We start from the raw sequence: 19,094 nt of genomic DNA on the forward strand, positions 1-19,094 counted from the left end.
ATATTATTGCCAAATCTTCTCAAAAAGTATTTCGTTCCATTAAGGGTGTGCTCAAAAAAGACTGTAACACAAAGTCAGAGATGCTAAGTACTAAGTAAGAAATGGTCAGTGTTAATTAGCTACCAAAGACAAGACTTCATAAAATCGGTAGCTTACTTAGTATATCGATTTGAAGATGTCCATTTGTACGTAACTAGATTATCAAGCAAAAATGAACCACACATAGGGGACGGAAATGATGGCTTACTTTAGTCACTATCTTTTGCTCTCCTGTTTGTGCTAGTATGAAAACATGGGAATAAACAATTATCTCCTATGAACAATAGCATCCGCCAGGTTTTTAGTTGGCTTTTAGTTAGGTTTTAGTAGGTTGGGTTTAGATGTACGGAATGATATGCCTCTAGAGAACTGCACGGTACAGCTGAGCAAGCTTTGGTGACATTCAGAAAATCACACACAGAGGGAGGTGCCGAAACACGAGAAGAGCGGTTGGTTTTATTTATTGTTGGTGATGTCCGACTGGTGACGACAGTTACACATTAGGCCCGAGATTGAAAGAATATGCACAAAACACAAAGAGTTAATCTATAGTACGAAAAAGTTGAGCCGCGCTGTAAATATTTGCCCTATATAGTGAGCAAAAATTGGTAAACGAGTGAACAGTTGGCTGCACCATCAACGATGGAATACAGTACCCCTTACCCAAAAGGCAATGGGTTCAATGCCTGGGTTTAGTTTATTCCACTACGCATCATAATTTCCTAAATGATGTCATAAAAGTCGCCTGTAGGACAATGTGATTATAATATAGTTGTTTTTGATTACGGTCCATTCTGACTATCGATGAGTCATCTTTTAGGTGCTAACTGTAGATCCGATGTGACCTAGAACACGGAACATTTACCCTAATTGATAATGGATACGCGATGAAATTTATTATGCGCTATACCGTGAAGAAAGTGGTTCGTCATCTTTTCCGTTATACTACTGTTAAATCAAGCTGTATTTTTAATACTAATTCCTTCTAATAATAGTAGCTCATAAGGGTTTCGGACACGGAAGTTGATACAACTATATATGACTATTATAGGAAGTGTATTGTCAGAAGTTAATGTCACCCCTCTAAGCCACGTCAGAAGAGTGTGTGCGCTTGGATAATTTTTCTTTAGTAAGAACAAACTGTCATATTTGCTGCCAGTGGACAGTGACGGAAGAGGCTAATGAAAATTGTCCACACTGACGCGTGCAACCTCGTTAGGACCATGATTAGGCAGCTTACGTGTAGACACTACGTGGATATTCTAGTACCAAGTAAAGTAACATGGACCAAAGCAAGGAACGTTATAATACATTCTAAAAAAATCTAGGACATTGTTGCCTGCATAATTGAGCTACGATGTCTATTTACTCCTTACCTGAGATTCTAAGCATTTGCATAGAACCCGTTTTTCTTATAGTCCCGTGATAAGCTTTGGTAAGAGCCAGTGATCCATATTTTAAGTTCAACTTTTCGAAACAGCAGTCGGAAGCTTGTGCTTTGATGTTTTCTAGTTGTTGAAATCTGTCATATCGTAACGTCTCAGTATCAATACCAATGCCCTGCCATATCCTAACAAACAACAAATAATTGAATGATAACTCCTGGCTAGAAAAGGACTCAAATAGAAATGTGAAGATTTGTTACGGTTCTTCCTTAGGAATTCTTATACGAAAATTAAGTAGGTACTCTTCTGCTGGTCGAAAGAATAATATTATCTGAAATATATTGCAGATCACTGAAGTATAATCGTTGACGTTATTCGTTAGCGGAAAGTTGATATAGAAGATATCTGGTTACAACATGGGTTAGAAGATAGCCTCATAGTCAACGTGAGTGGCCTATACGGCACTAATTTGAGCCCATTTTTCTCCTCAGACGACTCGCTTCATACGATGTACTAGAATTTCAAAAAAAAGCTCACTTCATTAAATCATTCCAGTGTACGCAAGAATAAAGAACGCCCGTAAAGGTCTGGATTCATTAAGCTTGGGTCGAGCGAGTACAATTCGAATTTATTTTTTTCGCCATATAAAATTACAATATTGAGGAACTCTCTCAGTGGTTTAATATGTACTATGTTTGTATGACTATATATTTAAATTTGATACCAGGTTCGGTTTGACAATGTTTTAGTCGAGCATCGAAATATTTTCTAAAGCGGGACGGGTCTGAAACAGTTGACAAAGAAAGGATAAATAACATATTTACCGAACTTCGTTTCCTTCTTTGATAAAAGGAAGCTGATTTGATCACTGGTATACCATATGTAATGGGCTACAGACTAGAGTCGTCTCGTTGAGTCTTAACCGAAACCGTCCCACATACTCTCTTGTGCTTCTCTAAGTATTAACTTCCGCAACTTGAGCCTACTTATGCGTAGTAAACTTACGAAGACGGCAGCCCAGTTTGAAGTTTCCGATTTAGTTCATTTCTTTTGGTGGGCAACCCTACGAATGTTGAAGCATACATGGTTTTTGTAAGGCCCTACAGCATGCAGCATTTTTATCAGTGTATTATTTCCCACCAACGAACAGACCCTCAATAAGCACGTTAGTATACAAAATCTTTTAGTATTAGGTGACCCTGAAGTGATGCAAACATAAAGGGTATAGAAGATTCTTTTTATACAGGATATATAGATGCTTTTAACGATTTGATGATTATAGCGTGGGAATCTATAAAGATTAAAGGAATAATCCTATAAGGAAGCTTTGGAAAAACGAAGCTTTGAGTCTAATGTTTGATCGTGATTGAACTAGGCAATAATTCGGGTGGAAAATTTTTTCGTTATACATAGATATATTGGAAAGAAGAAAAACTTTGCATTTTTTTATTAGTTCCGTACGGAACCGAATCGTCTGCTGGTGTCCATCGGTCAATAAGTTGTGCTTATTCGAAATAAACAACAAATATGTGTGTGCGGATCAAGATGTCCGCTAGTAGATGAAAAGCAGAGTTGTTGCATAGGAAATGACTACGCTGCAGGGTAGCGGCGTTCTATGTATATTCTTTTCTATAAAACGGCATTATCGTAATGTACATTTTACATGTGCAAATAAAGTGAATTTCGCATAGAGGTCTTGCTGAATACAAGGGTGGCTTTTCTTAGACAGATGTTATTGTTAAAGATAAGTAATTAATTGAAAGGTTCTACGTTAAACTAACTCACAATGAACGGAATTATAATAAATAGAACAAAAAAGCGTTCTGACGCGTATATAATCACATTTGTATCTCATATTGCATATAAGGTTCTGTTTTTACATTATTATTATTTTTATCTATATAATTCAAAATTTGAGCGCTAAAACCCACGGGCGTCTCTATCACATGTAGGGTAAATGAGGCAGAAATCATATTGAACATCTATTGGATATTTTCCACCCTATGCTGTACAAACGTCTACTTTAACCCTGCAAGGTACTGGCTTGAACTTTTAAGCTTTTAATAATTATTTTTTGGAATACAGTTTGGCGTTAGAATAAGGGTTGTCCTTTGCTACAGACAATTGGCATATCGAGACACTATCTATTGCTTCCTCATAATCCAGCAAATGGTGGTGTACTGTTATTGTTACTCTATAACCAATACGGACATGTCAGAACGACAGCAGCTAGATAATAGTACCGTCTACTTAGGGTCTATTAGCCTGAGTTCCCTTATTGACTGGCTGGGGATTAACAAATCCATCTCCCTCAGGCTATTTTTGAGGCCGCATTCATAAACGTCATATAGCGAATCAAAGCAAAAAAACTCCTGTTACTTTTCATTAGAGGAGAAACAGAGTGGTCGTTCATAGATAATCACTACAGGACACGCAAACTTGAACTTCGGCCACGAGATGAGGTAAATAACTCTATTACCTGGCGTATGAACGGTTCATCTTTCAAGATTTTTAACCATCTGGGGGTTCGAATTCGAGGCGCTTAGGTTGGCGGATAGCAATATAATCACCCTGCCATCTCGGGAACACACACTACGAAATAACGTACTTGTAACGAAAATCAAACACGATAGTTTACTACAACACTCATATGTTACGAATTTCGGCTCTGTGCATCTTTACCTTTGACAATATAGTTGAAGTGCTTATTGTTATGTTACATGGGGATCATCGAGAACACGAATGTGTGCTGGCTGAAGTCCGTCAGAAGGTTCATATTTATTTAAATTTTTGTGCTTGCATAGTAGCAACTAATGGAATAATTCGTGTATCAGAATAACCGTATATTGGTGTCCATCTAAGTAATTATTTGGAGAAATGAACGACAGTGAAGACTGTTGCTATGATAGGTAGGACTAACACATTAAACCAAACGTCTATCTTTTGATTTCAACAGTAGGAGATCGAATGATTTGCCTAATTTACATCGTAAATCAAATTCTTACATAACGTAATTGCGTTAAACGTTAAACAGTTTATTATACTTTTTTTTTACGATCGTGTTTATTATATGAAAGGTTAGAATATATAATTATTACTTTTAACGAAACGATATGTTTGTTAACTTGTCCATCTATCAATCGAACGAAGGAGCGAGCCTTGAAGCTTTTTTTGAAGAAAATTAGTTTATTCTATTAGAGTATTTGGGTGGGGAGGTAAAGTCTGTCAACCTATTTATTTGCTAAATTTCTGTTATCATTATTTGTCAAAAACTCAATAATATATTTGAACAACTTAGTCTTTAGATCTACTATACGTATTAAGGATTTGAACGGGTTGAGCGATCTCACCTGATCTCATCTTGAATATCCTGATGCATGTTTGTGCTACACGGCCTACAGTAATCTTGCTACGGAGCAATAAAGGATAACAAGTAGAATCAATCGTACGGTATTTAAGTTTATTTTAAAAACACAAATAGACAGGAATTTCCGGTTACATTTGCACAATTAGGCAACAAGGCCCGGGAGTCTAGTTGATAAATTATTTTAAAAGCTTTAGTAGTCAGGCAAGAGAAGACGAACAATGTGTCTCTCATACCCTGCAACTGGCGACCTCATTGACAGTTACGGTTTTAACGAAATTTTATAGACCTTAATATATCCCGTTAACAAAAATATAGCTTATAAAGTTCGCGGAATGAAGCGTAATATATATATATATATATAGATATCAACAAAATAGCCTTAGGCCAACTTTCAGGAAAATTCGAAAAAGTGCCACAAAGAGCACTACAAAAACAGCCAATTAGTTATAGTGCGCCTCCAGAAACAGGATCATGATACAGAATGACAGAGTGCTCTACAAAATTAAAATGGAGGAACGACTATGTCGCCCCGGCAAGCGGGTAGCTGAAGTCTACCTGTCTAAACTGCAAAAGGCTCATCAATGAGGATAATTAAACAAGTCTGAAGAGTACTATTTGTAGTGGCTGGATTGATGTTCGTCACAGCTCTAAAGTTTGTAGATCTAAGTCACCATTCTAAAGTGAATTCTGTGAAGTGTTTTTAGTGCAATACAGCGAAGATAGTAGGGAGCACGAGGGGGCCACTAAGGACATAGCTGGTCGCGGTACCACAGATAATTGTCTACTGCAAACAATCCCGTTTGAAGTAAGGAAGCTTATAAAATCAATAGAAAATATTCGGTAGCAAAACAACGAGATCAAGATGTCAGTGAAACGGCTTACATGAACTGATGATAGGTTAATAAGACAGGTAAAAGCCCTAAGGAATTTTTGTAGAGGCCGCTTAGGAAGTAGCATTCAACTGGCTATCGGCGACAAGATCAACCGAGAACGGAAGCAGAACTACTCAGTCGGATATCAGATCAAAAAAAGCTTGAGACAATGAAGCAAGCGCTGATAAAAGGGATACAAGAAAGTAGCTGTGCTTATTTAGACACCTTCTTCATAGTAAAAACGAATTGGTGAATACGTTTTTTAAAGAGAGATAATATATAATATTTAATAATAAAGAAAATAACCACAGCATTCATTTGGGAGTTACAGCTTTTCAAGAATAGCGTAAGTTTCGGTGAATTAAGCGGTAGAGGTAACTTTGAAATATTCTCATTAAGGCCCTCGCTCGGTAGAGGCATTAAAGGAAGAGGCCCTCCATGTAACGAGGTCAAAGCTATTGATCTTTTACATTATAGCAGTAACCTGTGACATTATCGTTTCCGATAGAACGACACTGTTGATACTTCTCCAAGACCAAGCCAATCCAGAAACTGTTAAGCCACATGACAAAGCCAATTGGGAGATTCGCAACGCACTAATATGATGCTGGCTGATTTTACCTAAGTGCAAATAGATTAGGAAATTTCCCAAAGACTTGGGGCAGCATAAAAAAAATATTATGATCAAATTCTGCACTGCGCAAGGCCTTGCACAGTAGCAGAAACAACGTTTGGATGTTGCATAAGGGCGGTTCACTCTTGAAGATCATAACAGTGGATTATAGAGGCCGATTTCATTAAAGGCTCCACTAAAAATACCTACCATTACAAACCTTGGGTTACAAAATGAGAAATTTTAGCGCAGTGAAATCAATCCTGATTAATTAGATTTGCTCACATTCGATAAAAGCTGTGTGAATTTAAACAATATGTATGACCGACTGTCAGCATATTTAAAGGACCTAATGAACAGATTCACGTCAACAGCAAAAATTTACATATTTAGGCGGATCGCATTACTGGACGTGATCATCTTTTGCTAGAGGGAAATCGCCAAGGCAAGGCGTTAACAGAGAATACTCTATAACTAACGCGCGACCAAAACCTTAAAAGCGTCCGTTCGTAAGAAGGACTCTTCAAGCACAATACGTCTGGCTGATAGAACATTCATCACAAACGACAAAGGTAAGGCCGAAGTCCTAAGGAAGTTTTCCGAAGGGACACCATCGACAGTCAACGAAATTCAATAACTAAAACAAAGTGTCCACCTTCCACCCATAACAACCTCTTCCGAATGTGGTACACAACGTTGATGTATGAAGACAAATAAAACGCCAGACGGATCGCCGTCTAGTGTATTAAGGAAGCCTGAACTCCTAGTAGGCACCCCATTATCATGAGCTTTCTCGATGATCGCTCGATAAAGGAAACGTATCAAGAATGTTTGAAGCAGCTATCGTATGCCCTATCCATAAACATGTTTTCAGGCATACTCATCAGGCATTAACCTCTGTGACGTGCAATGTCCCAGAGGATGTCACAGGCCAAGCCATATACGAAAATGCCAATGCACGAGGACTCATATCAAGCACATAGTTCGACTACAGACCAGGATGTGGTACAACACCTCAGCCTGGCATTATATAGCACGACCTGAGATTTGCCTTCGAACGCGTCCTACATTTGAAGCCCCTGGTCCCTCTTCCCTTTTTTGGACATACCTTCTGAAATAGCTTCTGGGAGTTCGGCCAGAAGTCTTTCTGAACAATAGAACTTTTATGGTTTCTCTAAAGAGACGATATTCTTAGGGTGCTAATGTTACGCCTATAATAACTTCAAGGTTTTAAACTGAGCCCTTCGATGCGCGTACTGCGTACAAATCGTTTAGTGTAAACAGTACGGCTGTCCCTATCTGTAAAAATGTAAGGTAATTATGTGAAGATACACGGACCTGTGAATAGCTCCAGAGAAAAGTTTATCATGCAACGAGATTTTTGAGTGGACCAAACGACTTGAGCTAAACATATCGGTTGAAAAGTGCTCCATTTTGTACTTCCGGCGTGGGAATATAAGAAAAGGATCCAGCATAAGTGACATAAAGTTGGAGTCTTATAATAAAATTAAAAATCTAGGTATCATCACGTCTACCTCGCTAAGATATTCAAAAGCGTACAATGAATGCTACGCTTCGTGCGATACAACGCTTCAACTAAACTTCACAAAGTTCTTTGATAAGAGTTCTCTGGTTAAAATTCAGGTCGAATCGTGAGTTTGTTCCACAAATTCTAAATACATTCGCAAATAATAATAATAATAGTGATAATAAATATCTAGTTAGGATTACATCTATTTTTAATGGCTTTAGGTTTATTTATAAAAAGACGTTTATAAGCATGAAGAAAGCACGACCTTATTTGGTCGAAGATTGTTTAATATTATCAAGACCACCCCAGAGCTAAGCGAAACGTTCCAGCTAAATACTTAACAACAAAATCTCTTCCCATGAAAGCTATGGCCTACACTCAAACATTAGCATGATTCTCATTTGTAAAACTTTATTAGACCATTTCAATTAAATGCGCATATACACTTATTGACCACTATAAATATAAACTATATATATGTTTATTTGAAACAAGAGAAATAAAGGGCATCTTCGTTAATACCTACTGTTAGATTGGCAGGTTCACGCACCGATTAAACCTAATTCAATATTCCAGTGCATCTAAAACCTAATTACTTTCTTCTTTTTTGTTTTTTTAATACTCCCCAAATTTGATACGCATCTGTTAATAATTTCTATCGCTAGACCAAATGTTTATAAACGATTGGAAATGTTGCAGTTTACGTGCCAGTGGAACTAAAATGATAAGACCCATTAAAGGATTTAGGTTAGGCTATCTGAGAGCTTTAAAATAAAACGAAATAATCCTCTTTTAAACACGTGTATTAAATCAAGCTACAGCAAAGAATCACTTACGTAACCTAAAATAAGCTTTTTTTCTCGGGGCCGCTACTGACTCGCGTTTGTGTATACCCATTGTTGAAATAAAATAAGCTTAGTGTTGAAATCGAAAGTGGGTTTTTAACTCAAGCTTTCGCCAATATACAATATTTTTGGTTGTCATAGATGTAAATACGATCACGATATCTGAAACGGGGCTAGCAAATTAATATATTTGATTAAATCAAAATCGTACTAAAGTATCCGTATACGCAGTACAAAAGCTGGTGGCAAGGGAGTTGGCTAGACAAGCCCAATTTACTAGATCCGACTACGGATTCAGAAGCTATCCGGGAAGGGGAACCTAAAAAGAGCGGAGTCCCACATCTGAGCTGTTCAGCAGGCAGATAGTAGGAGATGGCTAGCTTCAGATAGCAAGGGATCAAGTTGATGACACGCGGTTAAATAACCTATACGGTATTATGAGGGCCGTTTAAACCTATTCCTCGCAGCTGCTCTAACGCAATTTCGGTGTACATCAATGTCCGTCTTATCCGTCAAGACCCAACTGGCCCTCTATAGATATGGGTATAATTCAGGTCTGGGAGAACATCGGACTAAAGGCGAAGTTAAGCCGTTGTCCCAAGTAAATCCGTCGAGCTGCGACGCATAAGGCCGCCGAAGTCCTACTGGAGCCATCCAAATCCTCCTGCCCAATAGCGCCAGAGTCTAGCCGCTTATGTCATTGAATAGTCACTTCCTTAGTCAAGTATCGTGACACTAACGAATACAACAAACCTAATAACTGAGAAAGTTCTATAAACAAAGAAGATCTATATTTTTGAAACTTTTTCGGAATTTTATACCCATATCTATAGTGGGGCAGTTGGGTCTTGACGGATATTAAAATGGAGTGAACATCTTTCGTTGTAACGAACTTATATTGTTTTTGACAACTAAGGGGAAGTCTAGCGATAAACTGAGGATACACAACATAACCATTTTTGATAACGGAATCGCGATGTTTCGTAAACAACCGCGCTAAAAAGCAAGCTATTAAAAGTATATTTAGAAATCATAATCGTGCTAATAGTGATTCGCTGAACTGCCAATGCGTTGCAATGCAAAATGTACCTCATACTTGTTTTTTCTAACACATTCGGTATAATAGTTTGAAAATTGAATCATTACTTAAGTAAGTTAAGTTGAGTAACTTACACTAAATTCGGTAAATTTCTACGCTTATCTAATAAATATCTTTTATTACTTTGTCAGCTGATAGCTGTATCTTTAGGCAAGCTAAGGCCATATTAAGAGCAGTTGTGCATTCGTGTGAAACCAATATCTAGATCCCTTTAGCAACGATGGTCAGCATTCTAGATGGAATTCATATATGTCCAGCGTCTAAGTCGCACGGTTCCTGGGGAAGTGATAACTTTCACGCTCGGAAAAGATAGCTGTGTGACTGCGGGTAGCACCCCGAACGCTACTCAAATGATAGATTTACTTCAACCCCCTCACAAATGAACATAAATTGTGCCTTTAGATCTCAGTTTTTTTGTTGTAAAAACAGGTTATTAATAGAATAAAACGTCAGAGGATTGGAAAGCTGTTTATTTCAGCAAGTACTGAAATGAATAAGCTTTTGTACGCGAGAAGGTGCCAATAAATGTATTTGAACAAGAAATTTATACACACTATGATAATGTGACCCTACCATTTTCGGTATTAAAAAAAGAAACTTAATATTTTTTAAGCTGAAATCCTGGTGATCAGTCAATACGTATTGGAAGCATCAGGAATTAATTGGAAGGCATTGTAGAGGATTGCATGTTGGTGTTTGTTTATTGCCTTCGAAAGACAAATATGCATCCATCTGTTAGCATTGATCAATGCGCTGTCCTACTAGGTTTCCGGAAGAAATTAGCATAGTGCAGTCCTTCTGGCACGCCTACTATTATTGAGCACAACAAGCTATGAAAGTGACCCTTTCATGTGAGAGTGGTTCGGGCTTTTCGAAGACGTCGCATCGTAAAGAACAGGTAGGGCTTGTGGCTGCTTTTCAGGGCTGGTGGCTTTAGATTATTCTCAAGGTTTGCCGACAATTATTCCCATTTACTGGAATCCCTTCAAATACTCTTAAATATAAAATGTCTAGAATATTTAGCCTTGTAAATTTAAGGGCACGAATTATTATCGTTCAGAGGAGACCTGTTGGCTTGTCAATGCAACGATCTTCTCTAAGTGAGCCGGAAACACCAATACAGCAGCAAAAAAACATTCTGGAAGGATATTCGTTAAAGGTTTTTTATGTTGGGGCCAAGGTTTATTTTCATAGAAGCGCGTCATTTCGACTTGAAATGAATCACCTTTTCTATTCAAATAATTGTTATTACATCCTGCATGTAAAGAAGCTTTGCTTTAACTGCTATTTGAAGAAGAATAATTATAAGTTTTAGAAACTTAGTAGGCCGATGATAAAAATTGGAAGGGAGACAATTAGTAATGAAACTTACGCCTTAATTTAGTCACCCTCCTTAATGGACGCATGGATCCGGTGGCTTAATATAAGAACGCCCAGAGCAGCAAACAGTGCTTTTGAAGAAGCGACTTCGTGTCAAAAAACTTGATACAAAATGGCAACGTAAAACTAACACAATAAACAATTACTCCAGCTCCGCATGAATCATACATAATTGTCATTTGTTTCGACTTCAATGGGACATCTATTGCATCATGAAGTTATACCATTAAAATTATTGACTGTTATCCTCTAGGTGGAAATGCAGGCCTGAACAAACGTTGAACTTAAATAAGATAATTCGCCTTTGGTCAAACATGATTAGGATATAGTTTGTATGTTTTCCTAATTATGGACCGTATCCGTTTCGTGTTTACTCCATGTCTATACCTTAACACCTGACTATCCGTGTGGCTACGTCTGCATTCGCGCAGAATAGACGTGGAAATCTGCAGCTAGAAAAATTAAATCCCATACTACGAAATGTATGATTTAGCAACATACATGTATATATATTTGCTTTTTCCAGGCGGTATTTGATTAGGTCCCCCATTTCAGCTCCTTCCTAATCTGGAGTTAAAACATCGACCGCCTCATATAGTACGACCCATTTGTAATTTAGTAGGAATCCTCATAGGGACACCATCTTCGTCCATTAGCTATAAATAATAAAACACAAGATTCTATGGTTCAGCGTAACGTCTAAACGGCCACTGTGCTATCAAAAACACTGCGTGAAAAACCAATGCCAAAAAAAAGGGTTGGTGTACCCCTCACATCACCTTTTGTTATTATGAGATGGGTCGCAATGATAAACTGGAGAAGATGCTAAACCCCGTTTTTCCAGCCGTACGAAGTCTAGCTTCCAAGATACGCCTGGATGATTTCGAGAAGCGAGTCATGAGGCTTTATGAACAGGAATGCATCCGCTAACAAAAGAGGGCCTTCTGGCTTTTGTCTAACGTGTGAAACCTAATTGCGCTTTTAACAATAAACTTTCCAGCTATTTGTTCCAGCAATATTAACAATACATTAGATAGAAAAAAATATTTGAACGATACGAAAAATAATGATTTTATCATTTTATATTTTTGCAGCTTTTGTTTCAAGACTGTTCGCAATTTATAGGAGCCCTGTATACAGCTGACGACTGGGGGGTAATGACACAATACACACACTGGTCTAACAACGACACTAAAGTTAACTTTATTTACTAGCATCGAGCACTAAGGGCATCTTGACATAACCATGTACGCGGATAGAGCTGCCCTTCTTACGTATTTTATTTCAAAGCATGACACGGAAATAGCACGTGATTTCTATCCATTCGAGCATAAAATCAGGCAGACAACCAAGACAAGCTCAAGCAATTTGTGTGCTTGACTCTACAGTTGCCAACCATCTTACAAAGAAACGCTTTATGCTGCACTTACTTGTCTTATTGGTAACAGCTTTGTCTTTCTCTTCCACATACACCGGACGCCGCATCTCTAACATGGCATTTGAAAATTAATATTTTTGTTTTACAGTCTACACATATTTGAAGTATTCACAGCGTCGCGCAGGATATTCTGCAATATCTTATCGCGCTAGATATCTTATGGGAATTTTAGCTGGCGGACAATAGAGCGAAGTATTGTTCGTTCGCGAAATTATATATACTTATGCTGCGAAAACGAACCGGATTTTCGATTGAATTGATCTAAGTACTTGCGCCCGACTTCGCTGGAGACAGGTCAACCACAGACAAGATCTTGCTTTTCCCATACACTACTACTACTACTACTACTACTACTACTACTACTACTACTACTACTACTACTACTACTACTACTACTACTACTACTACTACTACTACTACTACTACTACTACTACTACTACTACTACTACTACTACTACTACTACTACTACTACTACTACTACTACTACTACTACTACTACTACTACTACTACTACTACTACTACTACTACTACTACTACTACTACTACTACTACTACTACTACTACTACTACTACTACTACTACTACTACTACTACTACTACTACTACTACTACTACTACTACTACTACTACTACTACTACTACTACTACTACTACTACTACTACTACTACTACTACTACTACTACTACTACTACTACTACTACTACTACTACTACTACTACTACTACTACTACTACTACCTACTACTACTACTACTACTACTACTACTACTACTACTACTACTACTACTACTACTACTACTACTACTACTACTACTACTACTACTACTACTACTACTACTACTACTACTACTACTACTACTACTACTACTACTACTACTACTACTACTACTACTACTACTACTACTACTACTACTACTACTACTACTACTACTACTACTACTACTACTACTACTACTACTACTACTACTACTACTACTACTACTACTACTACTACTACTACTACTACTACTACTACTACTACTACTACTACTACTACTACTACTACTACTACTACTACTACTACTACTACTACTACTACTACTACTACTACTACTACTACTACTACTACTACTACTACTACTACTACTACTACTACTACTACTACTACTACTACTACTACTACTACTACTACTACTACTACTACTACTACTACTACTACTACTACTACTACTACTACTACTACTACTACTACTACTACTACTACTACTACTACTAACTACTACTACTACTACTACTACTACTACTACTACTACTACTACTACTACTACTACTACTACTACTACTACTACTACTACTACTACTACTACTACTACTACTACTACTACTACTACTACTACTACTACTACTACTACTACTACTACTACTACTACTACTACTACTACTACTACTACTACTACTACTACTACTACTACTATACTACTACTACTACTACTACTACTACTACTACTACTACTACTACTACTACTACTACTACTACTACTACTACTACTACTACTACTACTACTACTACTACTACTACTACTACTACTACTACTACTACTACTACTACTACTACTACTACTACTACTACTACTACTACTACTACTACTACTACTACTACTACTACTACTACTACTACTACTACTACTACTACTACTACTACTACTACTACTACTACTACTACTACTACTACTACTACTATACTACTACTACTACTACTACTACTACTACTACTACTACTACTACTACTACTACTACTACTACTACTACTACTACTACTACTACTACTACTACTACTACTACTACTACTACTACTACTACTACTACTACTACTACTACTACTACTACTACTACTACTACTACTACTACTACTACTACTACTACTACTACTACTACTACTACTACTACTACTACTACTACTACTACTACTACTACTACTACTACTACTACTACTACTACTACTACTACTACTACTACTACTACTACTACTACTACTACTACTACTACTACTACTACTACTACTACTACTACTACTACTACTACTACTACTACTACTACTACTACTACTACTACTACTACTACTACTACTACTACTACTACTACTACTACTACTACTACTACTACTACTACTACTACTACTACTACTACTACTACTACTACTACTACTACTACTACTACTACTACTACTACTACTACTACTACTACTACTACTACTACTACTACTACTACTACTACTACTACTACTACTACTACTACTACTACTACTACTACTACTACTACTACTACTACTACTACTACTACTACTACTACTACTACTACTACTACTACTACTACTACTACTACTACTACTACTACTACTACTACTACTACTACTACTACTACTACTACTACTACTACTACTACTACTACTACTACTACTACTACTACTACTACTACTACTACTACTACTACTACTTACATTTTTATTTTTAAGATCAGGTGACATCATGGTCAGAATGCCTACATCGGGTATTTCGGCTAGAGTACCTACGAGCTATGACACTGCGTTTTACGCGAAATGATTACTAAATTTTCTATTTTTGTTTAATCCTTCATAACGTATTTTCGCCCTAATGTCAACAAGGCCGGACTATAAAGTCAGGGGGACGACTGTGCAAAGAATATAGTGAACCAAAATCAATATCGAGCAAAAAATTTGGATGCACAACTTCGATACCGATTGTGACGCAAGCACTAAAAATGTACTGAATAGACCCGTCGTAGTTCTGCTCCGATGGCTTTCGAAGTATTATTCTTCAATACTGCAAGTCCGATGGCGCGTCAACAGAGACAATCCATTTAGCAAAGCAGTGTCTTGGAGACGTATAGTGCGTTTTTAAGTTACGTACGAGGATCTTTCCGCTTTTAACAGGTAAATAAAAACGATATATTTCAAATTGTTTTCTGCATAGAGCTCACACGAACATGTGTATATATATAACCAAGACTATTACTCTTTAAGTAGAGACAACTATCTTTTTTGGCATCGTCACAAATATGTACGGCATTTATAAGATACACTTCTGTGCAGACGTTTAGCAAAACTTTAAAAATCTGCATACCGACAACTGAAACCAATTCTGCTACCTTGGTATTATTGGAAATGTCAGCTGCCCATAGAAGTAATTCGGAACAGTCGATATGATCGAAACAAAAAAAAAAAAAAAAAAAAAAACAAAGCTGATGATATTTCCTTAAGGATGGAGTATTGAAAAAAACAAGAAAAAAAAAAGGGGAATCAGCTACCAAATGGTCGTCTAGACCTTTTTATGCAGTTAGCCTATATTAGATATAGGCTAACTGCATAAAAAGGCTAAAGGAATAAAATGTGAGTTTTTTTATTTTTGAGGGCCATTTCCCAAAATGCATGTTATGTGGATTAGTAAAGCATTGATGACCTAAGCTGAAACGACTGGCTGATGACATTAGGTTTACATTTCCTTATGTTCTCGATGAGAAAAGCATATTAATTTACCACGTCTTAATGCCTTAGTATATAGCATATCCAATATGACCTGTTAAAGGTGAAAAATAAGCAATTTGATTCAGAAATTTTTGTGTAATCCAGCAGAGTTAATTTTCATTAATTGAATAAGCGACGAACAAGGACGCATAACTTCATTCTAAAATAACTTCATTGAATTTTGGTCGTAACATATCGTAAGCGTCTTATTATCATCATCAGCTTTTAGCTATTTTCAGTAATTAACAGTAGAAAACAACGAGTTTATGAGTCCATTCAGATGTGCGATGTCTCAATTGTGCCAATCATGCCATTAATGCTCCATGATAGTATACCTTTTCAATCCAACTTGCCTGTTAGCTGCAATTTACAAATCAGCCCTAAAAAAGACATTTCAATTGCCGAAAATCGTCGTAGTCGATTACAAAAGACGTACACTGATGAGCTCTGCGAGAACTCATCTGCTCCACGGGAAGAATTCCACGAGCGCTAGAAGCAAGCAGTTTGTTTGCTTCTAGCGCTCATAGAAAAAAAAATTAGCGAATGCCGCGACGAAAGCCCTTAATAGATTAATGATATTAAACTTCATGTCAATTCTTCCGTGAGATCGATTCGCACTTTGGATTTATAGGCTCTATCGATATTGCCATAATGGAAATATAAAGTAGATAACAAAAACTCAGTAAATCTTAAAGGGAATAGAAAATGATAGCTAGGCGTTACATTTTCTCACTTGAAGCTAAATTAAAATCCAATTCTGATAAAGATTTCTGGAGTTATTTCAATGAAGTCCTTGTCTCTATCCGGTCTGGTTTAGCATTCAATTAATTTTCTTGATTTTAAAAAATTAACATGCACATTTTTCATGAATTCATGAGAAGATAAGAAAAAGCTTAACTGAAAGGCACTCTTAAAGACAGCGAAATGGCACTTTTCTGTCAGAGTCGATGATTATCGCCCGATTTGTCGTTGATGCTATACTTTCCAGTGGCTCGAGGAAAGCGTAACACAGAAACCAAGTGAATTGCTTATTATTTGAATGCTCCTTTAAAAATGCTCTGTTCGATACGACATTGATATTATCCCTCGCATCCAACCATAAACTCCGAGACCGTTCGCGTGTATCTAGCTGGCGTCTTGATTCACTACTTCATTTAGGCTGATCGTTATACAGAAAGTGTACTACATCTAGTCTACAATCGATCTAGAACAAACTGGAGCATTGTTAAACAGAGCTCACTAGAATTGCGAATCTTATACTTCCTAAACATCTACTTAAACAGATAGATACCTTAACATTACACGAATGCTCAACACGACACGATCTATTTGGAAACTTATTTTTATTACAAACGCTGAGATCGATAATTTTTACCGATATCTGGTATCATACAGAGTTAGCTAATAGGCATAAAGCAGTTAGCAGAGAAAATTTCTATGTTAAATTTAGTAACTCTATGTTACTCGTAAACATGAGGCCCTCAGTGGTTAAGAAACGGTTCCATGGTTGTGTTGAAATCCCCAGACAAATTCAGTAATATCTACCCTGGCAAAGTTTTTGATGCCATATCGACCGGGTGATTTCGAGGACCTGTTAAAACAGTAGTCATGGTCAAAAACGCTAAAAAAGACTGTTGGCTTTTTTATTTCGTTATGTGTCAGTTTAATAATTACGGCGATTTCAGATGTAGTGTATCCCATGACCTTTTCAACTGAGAAAAAAGAGCAAGAAGGAAAAAGAGCTGAATAAACTTTGTTCGATCAGAATTTTTCTCTCAAATCAATTGAGAAAAATTGTGTCTCAAGCGTATTAAGGCACCGTTTGAATATCTTTGATGATAAGTTTCTAAAGCCAATGATATCATGCAAAAGGTGGCAACACTATGAAGCGTGTCAACAAACTACTTTACTAAAACTTAATGTTCGCCTGTAGTTCTATTTGTAGCATGACAACTTTATCCACTGTTATAATCAAGCTTTGGAGCTGTTCTAGTTGTCTGCGTTGCCTATCGATGGCATTGGGTGTACACCATGTGATACTGTTGCCCGGTCCACCACCTGCTTAATTACTTGGTTTGGTTCAACCTGCTGCCGCGTTGTTCGGCCTGGCGCTACGCTACCCAGCATCGTACCTGTATACATGGTTATGTTTGGTAATGTAAAAGTTGGGAACCGTGTATTTTCATCGGAGTGTGCACTCACTGAACTGTATTCATGTTAAAAAAGAACAAGCATTGTTTTCTTTATCGCATATATGCATAATACCAACTATGCGCTTAATTAAAATAGCCTCAGTCATTATGAGTGAATCACTAAAAAACTTTCTAGTTACCTATGTATATATAGGCCATCAATGATAGCTGGAACGGCAACTACCACTAACATCACATAAGTAACGACGACGCGAACCGAAAAGAAAATTAGCTTTTATTTTATTTATATATATATATAAGTGAATTCATACGCTGGTGGGTCTGGTATAGACCCAGCCGATAAAATTTAGAGCCTGATAGAAGTGAATAGTGGATGTTTACGGATTTTATTTTCGATTAAATCGATTTTATAGTGTTAAAGAAAATGTACTTAGGAGATACGTTCCTTAATCAGGAGATACGTTCCTTAATCAACAATGCAATGGCCAATTCACTGGAAGTGAGCCTTAGTAACGGGCAAGTGCTGTGCACTAAACGCGATATTACTCTCCTAGCCTGCGGGCAGTCTGCTGCAATAATACGCCCAAAGGAAACCTATTAATTTTCTCAAAATATTCTAAATTCATATTTTTCTACCCGCCAGTAACGTTTAAACATATGTTAAGCTTGAGGGTAAAAGCAATAGTCCGCTATAACTATATTGTATTTTGCTTACGGCAATTCTTTGATGCAAAGGGTCATACAGTTTTCTCTAAGACGTAAAACTACAAAAAAAAAACCCTATCGAATAAACTTAATTCTGGAGTCCACGTCTTGCACAGCCTTAAACATACATGGATGGACGCAAGC

Source organism: Varroa destructor, unplaced genomic scaffold (assembly GCF_002443255.2).
Source record: "Varroa destructor unplaced genomic scaffold, Vdes_3.0 BEIS01000001.1, whole genome shotgun sequence".
Lineage (NCBI taxonomy): Eukaryota > Metazoa > Arthropoda > Arachnida > Mesostigmata > Varroidae > Varroa > Varroa destructor.